Below are 18,041 nucleotides of genomic sequence, written 5' to 3'. Positions count from 1 at the left end.
ATTGATCATACACGGGAGGTTGGAAAGGAGGTGGATCAAATTCGATTTAGTGCAGATGGTGTGAAGGAGTTATATGATGATTAGGTACCTACTCGAGGCTTCAATCCCGAGAAAGTCTTTAGCATGAAGGGAGTTGACATCCATTTCCCTGAAATCATCGCCGAGGTTACAGAACAGGTATGGGAACTCTTCACAGATATGACGCCTTCCGCTCACCCACTAAGCTATTTTTTAGAAATTTTTTGGGAATTCTATGCTTCCTATGTTGTTTAGCACAACAAATAAAAATATAGAATGCCAATTGCCGAACAATCATGTCTCAAGAGTTTATTAGTTCAAGGAATGGAAGTCCCTTGCACGACCTCGAACATCAATGCGCTCTATTTCACTTGTGACTTAGATTCCGCGGTGAAGTGCAAGAAAATGATAATTGGTAGACGTAAAAATTTTTGTGGATTTCTAGAGTGATTGCTAAGGGCCTTCCTCCATGGGCTAATAGTGAAGGTCAAATTAAGAAGAGAGATCTTTCGGTTCGAGCCAAACATTGGCTTGGATTTATGGGTAATCGTATACTCCCCTTAAGAAATGACCAAGATGTCATGATTGATAGGACTATCATTCTCATATGAATCATGAATAAAATTGTGATCAATTCGGGAGAGTTGATAGCGGAGACGATGAAGATCAAAGAAACCGAGCACTTTATTGCCCTTTTCAGCACTCATATCTATGCTTTGCCTTAAGTTTGAAGTCCTGCTACTCTCTAAGATTGATAGATGAGTTATATGCACCAGAGTCATTGATATCACACATTACAAGGATGAGGATAACCCTACGGACATAAAGAGGAAAGCTTTGGTTTTGGTAGACTTGGGTGCAGAAGGGTTGCCGAGCTTAGAGGGAATGGAGATCCCTCCAAATTCTACACTTGATGCTAAGACTCATCATGATTCTACTGATACTCCTCTATCATCAAGCACTGCACCACCACCTCGTCCCACACAATTGGCATGGTCTTCTATGGTGATGTTTGCCAAGGTTGCTTCCATGACTTTGGAAAATAATGCTACTCTTAACCGATTGGTGGCAGATATTCCTCAGTTAATTCAGGAAGCTATAGTACCTCTACGTACCCATGCAACAAAGTTAAAGTAGAGAGTGGCCATGTTTGAGGCGAGGGGAGATTGTGAGGGGTTGGCATTTGTGAGGGCAGAACTTGATAGTTTACGGGCAGAGTTTTACTCTGGAAAACCCTCCTTTAGTATTGATGAGGTGAAGATTGATTTTTTATCAGAGACTTCTGCCCCAGTACTTCTATTTGATTATTTGTTCGGAGAGGGTCATGAGGACATTGATGATGAGGCTGAGGTTGATCTTATAGAGGGGCTACCTGAGGATCGACAGGTTGAGATTGCCTTGTAATTATCCAAGGATGATGAGCATGCACAGATGGTTAGGGCTATTCCAAGCACTCGACATGATGATGAGTCACCCTTTATAGCAGACTCGATGAGAGAAACCCAGTCTGATGAGGTTCCTATTAAGATAGTGCGATCATTCATCGATAGGGATCCGAGAACCTAGTGCACCACAGGGATTCTCGACCCTCCTCTACTCTCCTTTACTTTTCCATTGGGGATAATGTACTATCATTAGTGGGGGTTGGGTTATTTTTCTGATTTATTTGATGATCAGTACAGACTATTTCACTTTATGGCATTTGGTTGGAAAGATTATATGGACATACTCTATGTTATTACTTTTATATTTGTGTGTACACGCTACATTTTGTCATGTTTATTTACTTTAGCCCTTGGAGGGCTTGGTTTGTGTTTGTTTTTTCTTATTTTATTTTATTATTATTATTATTATTGACATTGCTTTGGTTGAGTCCTTGTCGGGCATTTTGATAATGATGTCAAATATTATCGTTTTGTTGTTGAATTCGTGTCATGCGCTTAATTTAAATTTGGTATCCAATTGTACGCATTGCTCTTACCGCCTTTTGTATATACGTGTCTAATAAACTTCAAGGGTTTTCTTTGAAACTTGGTTCTTTCCTAAGGAACAAATTTTTATCTTCTCTTTCTTTTCATCTTTTATTTTTATTTTAGTTTAGTTTCTTTGTCGAACCGAGTGATAATTCACCCATGAGGGATGACGAGGCGACATCCTTAGGTGAAGTATCTAGTCATTTTGGTTAGCTAGGAAGAAGCAAAAGTTCGAAAATACTTCCAAAATGTCATTAGCTAGGAATGAAAAGTTTTTGAGAAAAACCAAAAATATAGTTGTAAGATCAAAGATGTTGAGTTTTCTTTTAAGTGAGACCATTAAACTCAATCTTTGTCTCTCTCTTTACAAGGATGAGTCGTTGACTCAGAGTAACTTATGAAGCTCAAATTGATCTTGGTTGGGAGACTAACTTATTGCTCTATGAGTATGATTCCATGAGTGGTAAAATTTTTGAATAATTCCTGTACATATGTGTAGTCTAGAACTTGCCCCGAGTATAGTCAAAGCAAAATTCTAGGAAAGCTGGGTTTGGAGGATGACCCGAGGCTTTTTTTGACTCGTCACATAGCTAAATTCCCACCTTAACATTGTTCCCTAGTTAACCCATTTGAACCTTTTTACCCTTCTTTCTTTCTTATTGTAATGATAACCATGCTAAAACACCTAAACCCTTTTGAAAATCTCTCTTTTGGCACTTAACCTCTTTTGATGCATTGCATGATTCTAAATAATGGATTATAGAAAAAATCCTAAGTTTGAGGAGTTGTGTATTTGGGTGAAGATGATAAATGAAAAGATAATAAAGGTGTATGTAAGGTTGGCAACACATGTTCTTAAAAGACAAGAGATGTTCTTGATGATAAAGTTGTATAGCCTAGCCCATAGAAATAGAAAAAAAATAAGAAAGAAAGAAAAATTAGAGGAGTGAGGGGCTAAGAAAGGCTTATAGGTAGAAAATCTCTTGAAAAGGTCAAAGAAATGAAAGAAAGAAAATGGTGGCTTTGAATTAATTGGTAAATGTTAAACAATATAGTATGAAAATATGGGAAATGATTTGAAGAAGAATAAGATGGGTACTTTGAAATTTGGGAGGTAGAAAGGATTGAACGATTTCATCAAAGGAGGTCTTTTAGTCACTTGATCCATATATATTTCTTCCCGCACCTTAAACATTCTTCTTGACTCGCAAGACCTTGGTGATTCCAAACTAAGTAAGTCAACATTAGTGGCAAAAAACACAAAAGGTATATGGTTCTATTTGATGTACTTGAATTTCTTTGTGAGAGTGAGTGTTAATTCAATGTTTATTTGAGCTTGCTTAAGAATTGAAATGTCTTTGGTGTGTGGAGCTAACTCTTGCATGTGAGCGGCATCATTACTTTTGGGTAAAGGGTGACTTTCTACTATCGGTTTGGGTAAATAAGTGAAGTAAGTTACATTGTGAAGATTGAGACAATATTTAATGATTTTGTGTCTAATCTTAAGATGTTTTGTGATTTGTAAAGTTTATTTGATACAAACCTGCATCCTTGCTTCATAAATATGTGCTTATTAAAAAGTTTTGGTTTACTTGTTTCCATGACATGTGTGGAAAGTGTTTGTAGAGCTTTGTTAGCTTACTCCTTTAGTATAACTTTCTTCTAGGTGGATTTGAGTTAAATACCCTATCTTATTAAATTATTCTTGGTTACTTGAGGACAAGTAATAGTTTAAGTTTGGGGGTTGATAATACGCCAATTTGACAACTTGCTAGCACCTTTTAAACCTAAATTATCATGCTTTTCATTGATTTAATGGTACTCTCTAACTTAATGCTCATTTATGTAGGTAAAAGTAAAAGGGAAGATGGTCAAGTCATTGAGGTCATCAAAAGGCCAAATGTAAAGGAAAAGAGTCATCCTCTTCGCCTTTGCTTCACATCTACTTTGGAGCTACTAGTCATCTGCTCCCTATCTGCTTTCCATACGTTTTGGATCCGCTTAAGTAGATCAAGAGCAAGGTGGCAGTTTGTAATTTTCTTCAAATGTAGAGTGGGAGTTTAAAAAGAGAGTTTTAGCTTATTTTTCAAGACCTATCTTTTATTGTCCCAACTAGGCATCCCTCTTAGTATCTTAGCTTCTATTTTTTTATCTTAGCTCCTATCTTTTCATCTTAGAAGAATTTTGTACTAAGCTTGAATGAAAAATATATGTTAGTGATTTTCCATTGAAGAATTATTGAAACTCGTAGTTTGGACCTACCTTCTCTATATTTCTCATGGATGAAGTTAATGATAACTTTGGTATATTTTTACCCCTTTTATCTATTAGTTGCTAATTCTAAATCTTGGGCTTATGCTTGCTTAGGTTTTGGTAGTGCATGGATATTAGCTAATTATTCTCCTAATTAGTTATTTGTGATGGGTGTTGCATTTATTCCATGGTTTAACTAAAAGTTGGGGGTTGCAAACCCCAACCACCCTTGAACCCAAGTCATTCTTGAAAGAGGGGACATGGGTGAGGAATAAATGCAACCAATAACTTGATTGATTTCATTTAATGATATCTCTTAGACATAAAGACGTCAATTGAGGCAATAGATGTGGAAAATTGTCACACTTGTGAGGTGTTCGAAATAAACCATTTGTGAAATTTGGTGTTGTAATTAAAAGGTTGACATCAATACATTGACATCTAGCCTACCCATGACTCTTAGCTAAAAAATTGGATAAATTGTCAAGTAACCAAGCATGAACCCACACCTAGAATTGCATAACCCCAAGGCTTATTCTCAATTGAATTCACTCTTAGCATTTTTCAACATCAAGATAGTGCACTAAAATTGAAGTAGTTGTCATTTATAAAAACGTTCAAACAAAATCCCCCATTTTACATTTATGTTTGTTTTATTCACACTATGGGTCATCTTTTATATACTATTAATACTCTTGAGTTTTGAATTTCATGCTTTCACTCCTTGTGGATTCGACCCCAACCTAAGTCTGGTTATAATATAGACAACGATCTCTTAAACCCATTAAAAGTGTAATTTAAGTGTTATCATTAATATTTCCTTTAGTCATAATTGTTGGACCTATGTAGGAGATGTTCCTTTAGGATATATAAATTGGCCTAAAGAAGTGATATTCCTCTCCTATTGATATAAGATATCCTAGAGATGATTACATGCTTATTGATATTATGCCTCCTATATGCGAGATGCCTCTTATATGTGAGACGATTTGAGATAGGCTATGGCTTATAAATATGATTATTGATATGAGTTCCGAATATGAATATGGGCTTAAGTTCGTGATTATGACATTGAGATTATTCTGGATAAATTAATGGGCTAAGGACCACGTTATGAAATTGATTGAATATCCGAGAATTGTTTGTCATTATAAGTAATGTGATTACACTTTATGAATATGAAAATATGTATATGTTTGTATACATATCTCTTTAGTATGGGACGGAGGAAGATGCGGTATGATGCTTATTATTCTTCTGATTGAATACTGGTGATGGCATGTATAGATTTGGTACATTCATGATTATTATATTGGTAATTGATGTAATTCTAGTTGAAAAAAGATCTTATTAATTGTTCATCCTAATTAAGGGTTAAGCTAAGTGGTAGCTAGATATCTTTTAGGTGGCTATAGTACTTGATGGCTAGAAATGTAATGTACTAGTTAATGAACCTTGCTTAGTTGAGATATGGTAACTAGTGATGATTGATACGTGGATAATAATGATGTTGAATAGTTTATAAATGAGGATTAGTTGGTAAATAATTGTTAGTTAATGAGGATGTTAGTTAATAAAGAATGGTTAGATGATAAATAGTAAATTGTTGACTATTATGATTAACAGATAGAGTATGATTATTTGATAATAATGAATGGTGGATAAATGGCAGTTTTGGTCTAGTGATGAACCTTGACTAGATGTTAGATGTTGGTTATCTAATAAATAGTGGTTAGTTGTTATCCCGTGAGTAAGCATAATATTTAGGCTAATAACTGGAGGTTATGTGATGACTAGTGAACTATTGATTCTATTATAATAAGTGTTGGTTAACTAATACCGAGTACTTGGGAAGTATTGAATAGATAGATATTCTATGGTGATATGATTATGTTTATGAGTATTTTAGTATATGTAATTCGGTAATGACTATTGTGATAATATTGATACCTGGCAGGGCCGGAGGATACATTGTAATAATATTAATACCTGGCAAGGCCGGAGGATATATTGTGATGTATTGATATCCAGCAAGGCCGGAGGATACTATTATGATGATGCTCATACCCGATAAGGCCAGAGGATATATTGATGATATGTTGATACTCAGCAAAGTCATAGGATATATTAATGATATGTTGATACCCTAAAAGGCTGGAGGATATGTTGATGATATGTTGATACCCGAAAATGCCGGAGGATACTTTTGATGATGTGTTGATACCCGACAAGGTCGAAGGTTGATTACGATGATGATAGTCCTGATGAGTACAGTCATGATGAGTTATGATATTGATTGTGTACTTTAAATTCATTCCTGCATGTGAATCTCCTATCACCAGTATGCACCTATATTATCAGTCATTATAGGACGATTGCTGTAACGCCTCGAGATCCCATCCCGAGATGTCACACGGTGCTTATGACCCTAAAGGACCACAATATAACCCTTTACTGATATTTGTACCTGTACACTGCATAATATCTTAAATAAATATGGAAACTAGCCATAAGGTTCAACACACATATAAATACTCATAATACAGAAAACTGAATACTAAAACATCCGTCTGAAAAGCCTCTAAACTATCTAAACTTCGGAGTTGATGGGACAGGTCCCCAAATAACTCCATCAACTAAAAATAAATAAAGACTGAAGCAATAATAGTAAACTGAAATTCATCCTCAAAAGAAGAGGACTCACTACTACTGCTGCTGACTGGGACTGAACTGTTGAGGATACTCTGCATCCTGTGCCTCTGAACTGATGGTGTCAAATAAAACACCACAGCATAAATGCATTAGTATAGGAATGTATCGAGTATGTAAACGAGGTAGGCTAATGCAAGGGCTCATGCATACATAATTCTAAACTGAATAATCATGAAGATGCTGCATAAGAACACATACATAAATGCACAGACCATGAACACAATCACTGCAACTCTAGATACTGAAACTCGAATACCACTTTACTGCAGACTGAACTCACTACTGACACTAAGATACTGAATCACTGACTCATCTGATACTGATAACTGAGAGTCTGGATGTACTTACATCAAGGACTGAATTCTGAGCTTACTGCTTTCGACTGACAGAATTAGAGATCAAATTTTCTAACATATTATTCCGAAAGCGATTATCAATGATAAGGAGTATGATCATGTACAAATCTGACAACAAAAATACTCAACAGAATCTGAGATGAAGATCAAGCCTATCTGATGGAAGATCTCTAAATATGATAATAAGAATACTCAAAATAATCTAAAACTGAAATCAAGACTCTCTGACGGGAGATCTCTAGATATGATAATAAGAATTTGAATATGAGACCAAGCCTATCTGATAGGATGGTCCATGAATCAATGGAACTATCTAAGTTCCTCATTGAGATAGACGACTATACCATACAGTCCTGATTTCTGAAGATTAATACTGAAACTGCAACTATTGGAAGTAGTTACTTAATTGACATGCCCCAACCTACCACAGGTGGGATCCAACTTGTGACCCCAATTGGAAAGATTTCAATACCATGCCATGGGTAAAGACCTCTCTGGTCAAGCCTCTCTGACGGGATGACCCTCGCAGGAAGTCAGCCTAAGGTAATATAATGGTCAAACCTCTCTGACGGTGATAGCCTCTACTGACGGGGACTCTTGCATCCTGCGCTAGCTACAAAGTTCTGAAGTTCTGGGATTTCTCCTAACGACTCAGACTCTCTAATGGGGAATCGCAATCCCTTCCCTCTCTCGGTGCTAGTTTCTACTCCCAACTGAAAGACTCTGAACTGAAATCTTAATTAAACATTACTAAACTAAATCTGATACTGATCATGTTTCTCTAAAGATCTAACTGAGTTGCACTGAGATTATTTAGTTCCGTATCTGATGAAAAAGGTATCGAATAATGGTATCTGACTGACGATACAGAGTTGGAATATATTACTTGAATTGCTTCTGAGATTAGAATTGAATCACTTGAATACAATTAGATCTGAGTTGATGCTAGATTACTAAAGATACAAAGATTACAGAGATAACTGAGATTACTGAGCTTTCTTAAGTTCTGCACTTGTCTGAGGATACAGAGTTCTATAGTTCACTGAGTTTTGAGAATCATAGCTCGACTGAAATTATTGAGAAACTGAAATGGGATCTAGACAACAGCTTTATTATCGGGTATAAATACCCCCAGGACTCGATTACATAAAAGTAAAGCATAATCATTCTTGACTAGTCATCACCACAATCATTCATTCATCATCACAAGCATTCAAAGGGTTACTTAAAGCATCTCTGAATGACAATCATATAATAACATAGGGGAAAATTCAACTAGATCGTACTCCATTCAACAAGGTTTTACCTCAACTATTTCATACCTTAATCTGTCTTGACATGTGTTTGGATATCACATGGCTTGGGGAAACTTCAAACTATAATGTCATAACTTACTTGCTAACCACTTGGCATGTATTAAAAAACTTAGCATATATCAAGAGCACTTAATTGGGGAATTTACTACTATCACATCTCTACTTATTCACTAAGGTCCTTCAACAAACACTAGACATGCATGGGTTTACACTTATTTGGGGATTTCCTAATACCATGGAATAATTCATTCACTTGGTCATTTTATCAAACACTAGGCATCCATAAATTAACTCACAATTTGGGGTTTCATCTTCAACATGCTACAATGGCCCTTATACTTCACCTAAGCTCTTTATCAAACCTAGGGGGAACATGCTTCGCTTATTCAACCATTTCTACACCCATTTGAGATGAACACATCACATAGAAAGAAAAGTAAGGAAGATTCATCACAAATATCACATGGATTCTACCTACTAGGTCAAGGCTCATGAATCTTGTCAACAAACATGAATCAAAATTCAACAACACATGTAACATCAATTTCAACTCATAAAAATCATTAACAACTTATAAAAATAAAAATATTTGAGTTTTGAAAAGGATACTTGAGCTTCTTGGATGAAAGGGAGCCAAGAATCAACATCTACATACCGTAATCTTTGAAATTGGATGAATTCTAATGCTTGAGACTCTATCCGCACTTGTAATAAATAATTATAGATGCCCACACTATAAGAAACTTTATTCTTGAAGAAATCTTGAAGAATTATGGATGAAATTTGGAAGATTATGGTTCTTGAATTGAAACCTAGATATTTTCTCTTAAGAGAATTGGAAGAGTAGATGAAGGAATTAGGGTTTGGATAGGGTTCCTCATATTTATAGAGACCTTCAAAAGGTGGGAAATGACCAAAATACCCTTTCAAAAACGTCCTTAAATTGTTGGAAAAAAATAGCTGACAACATCCGTGAAAGTCATCAAGTTGGTGATACGTCGTCACGAAATATCATCACAAAAGGGTGAAATTTTGAGTTTCTAGTTAAGATTGATGACATTGGTGATAGGCCATCATGGGCGTGACAGATTATCACAAAATATCGTCACCAGGGGTACAAATCTTCCCAGGGATGATGAAATTGATGATAGGTCATCACACTCGTGATAGCTTATCACGAATGTCATCACTTAGTTTCTCAGCCAGACATGCTGGAGTAAAATAGGCATAACTCTTTGCTCCGATACCAGTTTTTGACGAAATTGGTATAGTTGGACAGATAATTCAAAGAGATTTCATTTGATATATAGTAGGCCCTCTAATTCAATATATACAAAGAGTTATGGTCGATTGAATTTGACTAAAGTTTTGACGATCACTAAAACTTGAACAATAGGAAAGCTTTCAACTCGTCCTTGAGTTAGGGGACCTCTATGATCTTAATTCATTTTCAAATAGATTCCCACACGATTCAAAGTATTTCATACTTGGGAAGATATTTCTGAAACATTTAGACTCAGATTTTTTTTGCTTTAACAAATACGCTCTAAGGCTCAGACTTTAATAGGATTTTGCGGGGCATTACATTATCTCCCCCTTGGGTACATTCATCCTCGAATGTCACTTGATAGACTGAAAATACGGATCAACAAAACCTACTCAAGAAAAGGAAATATTTCAAGTCATGCTTACGTAACGGGAACCACTGACATTTAGAGTTCTCACACTAGGCATGTCTATCTGATGCATCGAATACTCGACTGAATCTACTCATAGCTAAATTCTCATAACACTCATGCATATTTGATACATGGACTTATAACTGGGCTGATCTCAAGAATGCATGACTGATCACACACTGACAAGTTGAAATCATTTCTACTAAATGCGCATGTCTAATGCATGAATGTCCGGCTAAGCAGACTTTCGAAAGCACAACTTGACAATGCAAGAACGACTGATGCTAACTTCATAAAGAAAATCTGAACATGCATCGGGATGAATCTAATGGCATACAACATCATAATATTATAGGGTATCTCCCCCTTGGGACTCTTGTCCCTCTAAACACACTTCACTGAAATACTGGGGCGGTGCATGGGGCACCTACAGACAGGATCATGATTGACCGATCAAAATCCGAAACTCATCCATGACTCATGCTAATGTATAAGCTCAAAATTTGAGCAAATGATCTATCAATGCATGTCATAAAGAGGAAGGGCGCATAACATACCCGGGTCTATTTCAGGGGATCTTTTCCAATCAAGGAGAACCTAAAATACATGAAGTCTACCCCTCTGAGTTAGCACTCTACATTCTTGTAGTCTATGGCTTGGATCACCACAACAAAAAAACCCATCGCTACCGGATCTACACACACTTTGGTGGCACCTGCCACACTATCCACAACGTGGATGGGTACGAACACCACTAGCCCTACTATGGGCTTTGGAGCTTGTGGTCCCTCAGATCTGACAGCCCCGAACACAGGTGCAGGTACACTAGCTGAAGATAGAGCTGGAACTAAAAATATCCAACCATACTGAGAACTACTACCACCTTGAGACCCTAACTGTAAGAAACCAGGACTACCTGTCTTGTCTATTTTACTCACACTCTCTCTCTCCTTCATCTTATCTGCCTCAATCTATTGCGCATGCATCATCAGTCTAAAAGGGTCTATATCTCTATGAAGCATAGCAGACCTACACTCTTTCAATACTAACCCGAAGACACCAATCACAAACTTACTCATACTCGCTCTAGGGTTAGCAATCAAGTCAGCAGTATACTTGGATAATTGGCTAAACTTAAGACAATACTCTTTCATGGTCATGGAACCTTGCCTTTGGTTCATGAACTCTTCTACCTTAGCCTCTCTTATCTCTAGCGGGAAAAACCTATCTAGAAAGGCACTCTAAAACTCTATCCAAGTCACAGAAGCTGCATTCTCCCCTCTACTTTTTTCCCACATCACTACCCAATCATGAGCAATATCCTTCAACCTATAAGATGCTAACTCAACACTCTCCTTCTTAAAAACATGAATAATATGGGGGATCTTCTTCACCTCCTCTAAATAAAACTATGAGTCCTCACCTACTACTGACCCAAAGAATTAGGACAAGTTCATTTTCATGAAACTTCTGATTCTGGCTGCGGCTGAGTCCCTTTTTTGCTGAGGTGGGGTTGTAGCCTGACGATTTCCCTGAACACTAGTCACAGCTTAGGATAGCACCTGAAAAACTTCCCCAAACTCTACATGTGACACACTTCCATTCTCAGGATCTACTGGTTGTGGGGGCTGATCATCAACCCCACGAACAAAATCTCTACGATGAGGCATATTATGTAATTGGAAGAAACAAGTGGATTAGACTGAGAACCAACTTGAGCTCATGCTTACTCGTACGAAATGATCACTGAAAGAAGGGAAACTACTCCTAAGAACATCTTATAGCCTCTTATACATAAATGTGGCGCGCTATACACCTATGCACAAGGCTCTACTAGATGCGGCTTTTCAGACTCCCTAGGACACTTTGAACATTAGGCTCTGATACCAAGTTTGTAACACCCCAAGATCCCATCCCGAGATGTCACACAGTGCTTATGACCCCAAAGGACCACAAGCTAACCCTTTACTAATATTTGTACCTGTACACTGCATAATATCTTAAATAAATGCATAAACTAGCCATAAGGTTCAACATATTTATGAATACTGATAATACAGAAAACTGAATACTAATACATCCGTCTAAAAAGCCTCTAAACTATCTGAACTGCGGAGTTGATGGGAAAGGTCCCCAACTAACTCCATCAACTAAAAATAAACAAAGACTGAAGTAATAATAGTAAAATAAAATTCATCCTCGAAAGAAGAGGACTCACTGCTGCTACTGCTGACTGGGACTGAACTACTGAGGATACTCTGGATCCTGTGCCTCTGAACCTATGGTTTCAAATAAAACACCATAGTGTAAATACGTTAGTACAAGAATGTACTGAGTATGTAGATAAGGTAGGCTAATGCAAGGGCACAAGCATGCACAATATCTAAACTAAATAATCATGAAGATGCCGCATGATAACACATACATGAATGCACAGACCATGAACACAATCACCGCAACTCTAGATACTAAAACTTGGATACCACTTTACTGCAGACTATTGACACTGAGATACTGAATCACTGACTCATCTAATATTGATAACAGAGAGTCTGGATGTACTTACATTAAGGATTGAATTCTGAGCGTACTACTTTTGACTAAAAGAATTAGAGATCAACTTTTCTAACATATTATTCTGAAAGCGATTATCAATGATAAGAAGTATGATCATGTCCAAATCTGACAACAAGAATACTCAATAGAATCTGAGATGGAGATTAAGCCAATCTGATGAGAGATCTCTAGAATGATAATAAGAATACTCAACATGGTCTGAGACTGAGATCAATCCTCTCTGATGAGAGATCTCTAGATATGATAATAAGAATTTGAATATGAGACCAAGCCTATCTGACAGGATGGTCCATAAATTAATGGAACTATCTAAGTTCCTGACTGAGATAGACGAATATACCACACAGTCCTGATTACTGAAGATTGATACTGAAACTGCAACTGTGGAAAGTAGTTACTTGATCGATATACCCCAACCTACCACATGTGGGGTCCAACTTGTGACCTCAGCTGGAAGGGTGTCAATACCGTGCCACGAGTAAAGACCTCTCTGGTCAAGCCTTTCTGATGAGATGACCCTCACAGGAAGTCATCTTGAGGCAATATAATAGTCAAACCTCTCTGATGGTGATAGCCTCTAATAATGGGGACTCCTGCATCTTGCACTAGCTACGCGTTCTGGAGTTCAGGAATCGCTCCTAACGACTCAGTCTCTCTGACAAGGAACCACCAACCCTTTTCTCGCTCGGTGCTAGTTTTTACTCACAACTAAAAGACTCTGAACTGAAATCTTAATTGTACACAACTGAACTGAATCTGATACTGATCATGTTTCACAAAAGATCTGACTGAGTTACATTGAGATTATATAGTTCCGTATCTCACAGAAAAGGTATCGAATCATGGTATCTGCCTGACGATACAAAGCTGGAATAGATTACTCGAATTGCTTTTGAGATTAGAATTGAATCACTTGAATACTATTAGATCTGAGCTGATTACAGAACTGAGGCTAGATTACTAGCGATATAGAGATTACAGATATAACTGAGATATCTGAGCTTTCTTAAGTTCTGCAATTATCCAAGGATACAGAGTTCTATAGTTCACTGAGTTCTGAGAATCATGGCTCGACCAAAATTATTGAGAAACTGACACGGGCTCTAGACAAAAGCTCTATTGTTGGGTATAAATACCCCCAGACTCGATAACATAAAAGTAAAGCATAATCATTCTTGACTAGTCATCACCACAATCATTCATTCATCATTACAAGCATTCAAGGGGTCACTTTATCATCTCTGAATCAAAATCATATAATAACATAGGGGAAACATGCTACTAGATCGTACTCCATTCAACAAGATTTTACCTTAACTATTTCATACCTAAATTAGTCTTGACATGTCTTTGGATATCACATGGGTTGGGGAAAATTCATATGATCATGTCTTAACTTACTTGCTAACCACTTGGCATGTATTAAAAAACTTAGTACATATCAAGAGCACCTAATTGGGGAATTTTCTACTATCACATCACCACTTATTCACTAAGGTCCTTCAATAAACACTAGACATGCACGGGTTCACACTTATTTGGGGATTTCCTACTACCATGGAATAATTCATTCACTTGGTCATTTTATCAAACACTAGGCATGCATAAATTAACTCACAATTTGGGGTTTCATCTTCAACATTCTACAATGTCCCTTATGCTTCACCTAAGTTCTTTATCAAACCTAGGGGGAACATGCTTTGCTTATTCAACCATTTCTATACCTATTTGACATTAACACATCACATAGAAAGCAACATAAGGAAGATTCATCACAAATATCACATGGATTCCACCTACTAGGGTCAAGGACCATGAATCTTGTAAACAAACATGAATCAACACTCAAAAACACATTTAATATCAATTTCAATGCATACAAATCATTAACAACTCATAAACATAAAAATATTTGAGTTTTGAAAAGGGTTCTTGAGCTTTTTGGATGAAAGGGACCTAAGATCAACATCTATATACCTTAATATTTGAAATTGGATGAATTCTAATGCTTGAGACTCTATCCGCACTTGTAATAAATAATTCTCGAAGCCCACACTATGAGGAACTTGATTATTAAAGAAATCTTGAAGAATTATGAGTGAATTTTTTGAAGATTAAGGTTCTTGAATTGAAACCCTAGATATTTTCTCTTAAGAGAATTAGTAGAGTAGATGAAGGAATTAGGGTTTGGATGGGGTTCCTCATATATATAGAGACCTCCAAAAGGTGGGAAAAGACAAAAATACCCTTGTAAAAATGTCCTTAAATTGCTGGAAAAAAATAGCTATTGACATCTGTGACAAGCCGTCAAGTTGGTGATAAGTCGTCACAAAATATCGTCACAAAAGGGTAAAATTTTGATTTTCTGGTTAAGGTTCACGATATTGTTGATAGGCCGTCACGGGCGTGACGGCTTGTCAAAAAATGTCGTCACCAGGGGTATAAATCAGCCCAGGGAAGACGACATTGGTGATAGATCGTCATGCTCGTGACAGCTTATCACGAGTGTCGTCACTCAATTTCCCAGCCAGACATGCTGGAGTAAAATGGGCATAACTCTTTGCTCTGATATCGGTTTTTGACAAAATTAGTATAGTTGGAAAGATAATTCAAAGAGATTTAATTTGATATGTAGTAGGTGCTCTAATGTGATATATACAAAGAGTTATGATCGATTGAAGTTGACCAGAGGTTTGACGCTCACTAAAACTTGAACGATAGGAAAGCTTTTAACTAGTCATTGAGTTAGGAGGCCTCTATGATCTTAGTTCATGCTCAAATAGATTCCCACACGATTCAAAGTATTTCATACTTGGGAAGATATTTCTAAAACATTTTGACACCATTTTTTTTTGCTTTTCCAAATACACTCTAAGGCTCAGACTGGAAGAGGATTTTGCGGGGCATTAGATTATCTCCCCCTTGGGAACATTCATTCCCAAATGTCGCTTGATAGACTAAAAATTAGGATCAATAGAACCTACTCAAGAAATGGTAATATTTGAAGAAATGCTTACGCAACTGGAACCACTGACATATAGAGTTGTCACACTGGACATGCATATCTAATGCATGGAATACTCGACTGAATCTACTCATAGATGAATTCTCATAACACTCATGCATATCTGATACATGAAATCAGAACTGAGCTTATCTCAAGAATGCATGATTGATCACACAGTTACAATCTAAACTCATTTCTACTAAATTTGTATGTCCAATGCATGAATGTCAGGATAAGTTGACTTTCGAAAGAACGACTTGACAATGCAAGAACGACTGATGCTAACTTCATAAAGAAAATTTGAACATGCATCGGAATGAATCTAATGGCATGAAACATCATAATACTATGGGGTATCTCCCCTTTGGGACTCTATGTCCCTCTAAACACACTTCACTAAAATACTAGGGTAGGGCACCTACAAACAGTGTTATGATTGACCGATCAAGATCTGAAACTCATGCATGACTCATTCTAATGTATAAGCTCAAAATGGGAGCAAAGGATCTATCAATGCACGTCATGAAAAGAAAGGGCTCATAACATACCCAGATCAATTTTAGGGGATCTTTCCAGATTAAGGAGAGCCTGAAACACATGAAGTCTACCCCTCTGAGTCAGCACTCTACATTTTCACAGTCTATGGCCTGGATCACTATAGCCAAAACACACATCGCTACCAGCTCTACACACACCTTGGGGGCACCTGCTACACTCTCCACAATGTGGATTGGTACGAACACCACTAGCACTACTATGGGCTTTGGAGCTTGGCGCTCCCTCAGATCTGACACCCCCGAACACAGGTGTGGGTACACTAGTTGAAGACGGAGCTGAAACTAAAAATCTCTGACCATACTGAGAACAAATACCACCTTGAGACCCTGACTGCAAGAAACCACGACTACCTGGCTTGGCTCTCCTACTCACTCTCCCTCTCTCCTTCATCTTATCTGCCTCAATATGTTACGCATGCATCATCATTCTAGCAAGGTCCATAACTCTATGAAGCATAGAAGTTCTACAATCTTTCAACAGTAACCCGGATACACCAATCACAAACTTACTCATACTCGCTCTAGGGTTAGCAATTAAGTCAGCAGCATACTTGGATAATTGGCTAAACTTAAGACAATACTCTTTCACGGTCATGGAACCTTGCCTTTGGTTTATGAACTCTTCTAGCTTAGCCTCTCTCATCTCTTGTAGGAAAAACCTATCTAGAAAGGTACTCTGAAACTCTAGCCAAGTCACAGGGGCTGCATTCTCCCCTTTACTCTTTTCCCATATCACTACCCAATCATGAGCAACATCCTTCGGCCTATAAGATGATAACTCAACACTCTTCTTCTCAAAAACATGAATAATATGGGGGATCTTCTTCACCTCCTCTAAATAAAACTACGAGTCCTCACCTACTACTGACCCAAAGAATTAGGACGGGTTCATTTTCATGAAACTTCTGATTCTGGCTGCGACTGAGTCCCCATCTTTTTGAGGTGGGGTTGCAGCCTGACAATTTCCCTGAACACTAGTCACAACTTAGGATAGAGCCTAAAAAGCTTCCCGAAACTCTGCATATGACACACTCCTATTCTTAGGATCTACTGGCTGTGAGGGCTGGTCATCAACCCCATGAACAAAATCTCTGCGAGGAGGCATACTGTGTAATTGGAAGAAACAAGTGGATTAGACTGAGAACCAACTTGAGCTCATGCTCACTAGTATGAAATGATCACTAAAAGAAGGGAAATTGCTCCTAAGAACATCCTGTAGCCTCTTGTACATAAATGTGGCACGTTACACACCCATGCACAAGGCTTTACTAGATGCGGCTTTTCAAACTCCCTAGGACACTCTTGAACCTTAGGCTCTAATACCAAGTATGTAACTACCCGAGATCCCATCCTGAGATGTCACACGGTGCTTATAACCCTGAAGGATCACAAGCTAACCCTTTATTGATATCTTTACTTGTACACTGCATAATATCTGAAATAAATGCAGAAACTAGCCATAAGGTTCAACACATCTATGAATATTGATAATACTGAAAACTGAATACTAATACATCCGTTTGAAAAGCCTCTAAACTATCTGAACTGCGGAGTTGATGGGACGGGTCCCCAACTAACTCCATCAACTGAAAA

Source organism: Capsicum annuum, chromosome 1 (genome assembly GCF_002878395.1).
Source record: "Capsicum annuum cultivar UCD-10X-F1 chromosome 1, UCD10Xv1.1, whole genome shotgun sequence".
Taxonomy (NCBI): Eukaryota; Viridiplantae; Streptophyta; class Magnoliopsida; order Solanales; family Solanaceae; genus Capsicum; species Capsicum annuum.
This window is presented reverse-complemented; position numbering follows the sequence as displayed.